Source organism: Bison bison, unplaced genomic scaffold (genome assembly GCF_000754665.1).
Source record: "Bison bison bison isolate TAMUID 2011002044 unplaced genomic scaffold, Bison_UMD1.0 scf7180017864322, whole genome shotgun sequence".
NCBI lineage: Eukaryota > Metazoa > Chordata > Mammalia > Artiodactyla > Bovidae > Bison > Bison bison.
Window position 1 is genome coordinate 5,491,645 of NW_011494894.1, and position 5,676 is coordinate 5,497,320.

Sequence of the window (5,676 nt, forward strand, 5' to 3'; positions counted from 1 at the left end):
AGGATGAGATGGCTGGATGGCATCACTGACTCGATGGATGTGAGTCTGAGTGAACTCTGGGAGTTGGTGATGGACAGGGAGGCCTGGCGTGCTGCAGTTCATGGGGTCGCAAAGAGTCAGACACGACTGAGCGACTGAACTGAACTGAGGATAGGTCCAAAGCAGCCTTTAGTCTAAGTCCAATTAATCCCTATTAGTAAAGTGATTACCTTCTAAGAATTCTGCTCTATAAAGTCTTTGTACTCTGGCTGAAGGAAACATTAGTACTCCCCAACTTTGTGTGATGCTGCTATTTCCTACCCATTCCTTCTAGCAGTTATTTCCTTAGGTTCAGAAAGTCTCTTTTCACATACGTACAGATCAGCACTCAAAGACTCAAGGGGATCCCTCTAGAGATATATGAAGCTCTCTCTTCATGGACTTCTTCCTCCCAAGCATTCCACTCTAACAATGTTAGCAGCCTTGACTTCCCCCAAATCTTAGTTTTTAAAAAAAAATTCTCTCAGAGATTACAGTCCTACACTGCCCATTGTTCAATGCATGATTATCATTACTTTGTAAAAAGAATTTCTCTTGTATTTTGTTGCTTAACACAGTAAGGTAAATCTAAATTCTGTAAGTTTATCTTAACTGAAGCAAACTTCTGCAGCATGATTTTTAAATGGGTACCTAGAATTTCATTGAATGGATGTACCTACTGGGCTACAGGTATTTGATCACCTGTTCTATCATCATTGTATCCAAAGATTCTGAGGAATGATGGAATTTGGCATATAATAGGACTCAATAAATACATATTGACTGAATATACTCAGGTTGAGATTGTTCTCTTAATTTCTTAGTATAAATATTGCTGAACATGTTTTGTCACTAATCTTTACCAGAATCCCACAGTAATAATTATTTCTTTAGGATACATTTCTCTAAGTATAAACACTGGCTCAAAGAGAAAGTAGATTTTAGGCATTAATATTTATGTCCAAATTGACCAAAGGGAATCAGTTTACAATCTCACTGGCCAATAAGCTTTCCATGAATGTTTTTCTCTATATCTAACAAAACTGGATGTTTCAGTTTAAAAATCTTTGCTAATTTCATAAGTTTAAAAAGTTATTTAATTTTAATAGTTGTTTTAATTTAGTTGATTACTAGTTTCATAATTTTTATGTTTTTATTTGTAATCATTGAGCAATTATCTATTACTGAAAAGTTACATGATTTGCTTATTAATCAAATAGACTGTGGGAACTTTTAACCCCAAAATATTCATCCTATACTTAGTGCAACACCCAAAGCCTAGAGGGATATTTGTTTTTAATCATTGTTTAAGTCAGCATAAAACCAGAGAGCTTATTTGCCACTCCAAACAAGTGACAGCATGTTCAAAGGATCCAGCAGGCTGGTGGAATCACACAGTGAAAAGAGGGGAAAAAAGTGTAATTAAAAGCACTTTTCACAGGTCAAAAGTGTAAGCCCATTAATGGTTTACTGAGCAGATGGCATTAATGAGTAACCAAAGATGCATGTTCATTATTATTGTCCCCGTCATTATTCTTTGATATAAGTGGCTCAGTAGATGTGAAGCACTCACCTAGACAATGAGATTCAATAATTAACATGGAATCTGTTCTCTCTTCCTGAAAAACACTCAGTGAGGTTCATAAATGAAGATGCACCCTATTAGACAGAAAAAGAACATTCCCACCTGATAAAGGAGATAATTTATCTCAACATTATTTATAATTTCAAAAATATTGGAAACTTCCAATATTATAGTAAATAGTTAAATTAGGGGACCACATCTAACTAAAGAAATATGCTGTCATTAAAAACAAGGGTTCCAAAAAAATTGTTAGCAATATGGGAAAATGCCCATAATACAATGTTAAAAAATTTGTTTTCCTCATAAAAGTAATATATCTTTACTGGAAGAAGTATAAAAGCACAGAAAAATATGTTGAAAGAAATAATCAACCATCATCCACTTCTGACAGATAACTGCAGTTAATATTTTAATGCATTTCTTATGAAATTATTTAGCACAAATTAATACACTTAAACATAATCTAATGTAAAGAAATGAAATATATAAAGATATATTTTTAAATTACAATATTATATGTATTTTATACACACACAGTTTATACATACTCATATAGTCGGACACGACTGAAGCGACTTAGCAGCAGCAGCAGCAGCAGCAGTATGATATATATACCTATTATTTTATTATAAGCATTTTCCCAGGTAATTAGAAAATCATGGTTTTTTTAGATAGGTTTGCTTATTAAATAACAATAGACCACAATGTTTGGGGTATAGCATTTTTTTTGTATGAAATAGATACAGGATCAACCAAAACCTGCATGTTCATACGCAAAAATCCCTTTTGACCTTTTGTTAGTTATTGTTTTCCATCCTAGCTTGAGAAGAAAAGATGTCATTTTTCTTCAAGGGGAAATCATGATTTTTGATGGCAGCATTCCATCTTACAGATGCAACAAAATTTATTTAACCTTTCTCCCATTGGTTGGGGTTAGGGCCCTTTGCTGTTTTTTGTTAGCACACAAAGCCTCATTTATCCTTAGTGAGGTAGGAAATAGTCTTAGGAGCAGAATTTCTTTCTCAAGGGATAGATAGCTGGCATTTGGGGTATGATGCCATGCAGACAGCTGGTTGTGATGTGGTACTAGCTTCTAGGTGGGTGACTGAGCTAGAGAACAGGCAGCTACCCAACAGTGTTAAAACGTCAGGCACTAAAAATACAATTATATAAAATATGCATTATTATAAATATCTCATAGATAAAAACTAGTAGGATTTACAAAACATAAATGGAGTCACATATACAGAAAACAAACTTAAGGTTATCAAGCGGTTGGGGGGAGGAGGGATAAATTGGGAGACTGGAATTGATATATACACACCACTATGAAATAGATAACATTTAATAAGAACCTACTGTACAGCACAGGGAGCTCCACTACGTGATGACCTATACGGGAATAGAATCTAAGAGTGGATATATGTAAATATATAACTGATTCACTTTGCTATACAGCAGAAACTAACACAATATTGTAAATCAACTATGCCCCAAAAAAATTAATTAAAAAAAAACTAGTAGGAAAGACACTAAAATATTTATCTCTGTTTAGTGAGATAATGAGTGGGTGGTTTTTTCTCTTCTTTTTTCTCTTATAATGACAACATACTACTTTTCAAACCAGGTAAAGCAACACCAGAGGCCACTTTTTAAAAGAGAGAGATACGTACAAGCTGATTGATAACAGTAGTCACCTCTATGAAGGGCAGTGAGACTTGGGTGAGTAAATGGGGACTTGCTTTGTCTGAACTGTCAGAATTCTTTAAAAAAAAAAAGAGTATATTCTTATATAATTTATTTTTAACAAGAACAAAATGGCAGAATATATTTTGAATATTTTCTTTATTTAGTTTCTTTGCATTCTACATTTAAGTATAAGCCTCCATTCTAATACTGCAATTTAATACTGTGAAAGGTATTATTAGAGAGAGGTACTATTAGAAAAATACCTTAATTTCTGGCCCAGGTCTACCACGTAGTAGCTGTGTGTCCTTGGGCTAGTCACTTAACCTCTCTGCTTCCCAAAGTCCCAATACGTTAAATGTTAAATAGGTACTTCCTTGCTTACAAACATGATATAAATTATAAGAAATTACTTGTGAGCCATAAAAATGCTCCTCCAATACATGTCATCAAACAGTAACAAAAGTATACTGACTCTGAACAGAAAGGAAATTTTGTAACAGTGGTTTAACTTTGCCTTCTAAACAAGGGAATTTAAAGAGAGAGCATAGGAGAATTTAGTGAAACAGAATGAGGAAAGCATACAATTAAGAAGTAATGCTCCAGACCAAAGAGAAAAAGATAAGTGCTCTCTCACCCCATCTCTCCCTAACTCCCTCCCTCCCTCTCCTTCCCCTCCAACCCCCAGAAACTGAAGGTCAGCGAAATAACCTCACTTTGGGAAATTGACGTGGAACTGAGATTAAAACCCTAGACTTCCTGTGTCCCATGCAGTGAAAGCACTGACATTATATTAATATACTAGACTTCAGTGAGCCTTATTCAAAGGTCCACGGTGGACACACAACTCTCTTCCACAGTAGAAAGCCACTGTGGAATGACCAGGCGCACACTCGGAACAAACCAGAGACTCGACCTCTTTTCACGTCAACCCCACTTCTATCTGCTGCCATGTGCTATTACTAGACAAGCAAAGCCCATCATCCCCCTTTAACTTTTCACACTAGCTCTCTTCCTTCTTGACATCACTCTACAAATTTTATTCCTCACTGCTGTATTTTCCATTTCTTCTTTTCTACTTGATCATTGTCCATCTTGCAGGAAAAAAAAAATACTCAACTTCACTTTCCCTTCCAGCTGTCACTTCACTTCTCTTCTCCCTGTTAGAGAAAATCTTAAAAAGTTGTCTAAGTGCTGTCTCCAATTTTTTCCCCTTTCCTCTCTTACACCCTTCTACCTCAGGCTTTTGCCCTCATCATTCCTCAATGATAAAACGATGACCCAGATAATCACGATGGTGTGATCACTCACCTAGAACCTGACATGCTGGAATGTGAAGTCAAGTGGGCCCTAGGAAGCATCACTATGAACAAAGCTAGTGGAGGTGATGGAATTCCAGTGGAGCTATTTCAAATCCTGAAAGACGATGCTGTGAAAGTGCTGCACTCAGTATGCCAGCAAATTTAGAAAACTCAGCAGTGGCCACAGGACTGGAAAAGCTCAGTTTTCATTCCAATCCCAAAGAAAGGCAATGCCAAAGAATGCTCAAACTACCACACAATTGCACTCATCTCACACACTGGTAAAGTAATGCTCAAAATTCTCCAAGCCAGGCTTCAGCAATATGTGAACTGTGAATTTCCAGATGTTCAAGCTGGTTTTAGAAAAGGCCGAGGAACCAGAGATCAAATTGCCAACATCCGCTGGATCATGGAAAAAGCAAGAGAGTTCCAGAAAAACATCTATTTCTGCTTTATTGACTATGCCAAAGCCTTTGACTGTGTAGATCACAATAAACTGTGGAAAATTCTGAAAGAGATGGGCATACCAGACCACCTGACCTGCCTCTTGAGAAACCTGTATGCAGGTCAGGAAGCAACAGTTAGAACTGGACATGGAACAACAGACTGGTTCCAAATAGGAAAAGGAGTACATCAAGGCTGTATACTGTCACCCTGCATATTTAACTTCTATGCAGAGTACATCATGAGAAACGCTGGGCTGGAAGAAGCACAAGCTGGAATCAAGACTGCCAGGAGAAATATCAATAACCTCAGATATGCAGATGACACCACCCTTATGCCAGAAAGTGAAGAGGAACTCAAAAGCCTCTTGATGAAAGTGAAAGTGGAGAGTGAAAAAGTTGGCTTAAAGCTCAACATCCAGAAAACGAAGATCATGGCATCTGGTCCCATCACTTCATGGCAAATAGATGGGGAAACAGTGGAAACAGTATCAGACTTTATTTTTGGGGGCTCCAAAATCACTGCAGATGGTGATTGCAACCATGAAATTAAAAGATGCTTACTCCTTGGAAGGAAAGTTATGACCAACCTAGATAGCATATTGAAAAGCAGAGACATTACTCTGCCAACAAAGGTCCATCT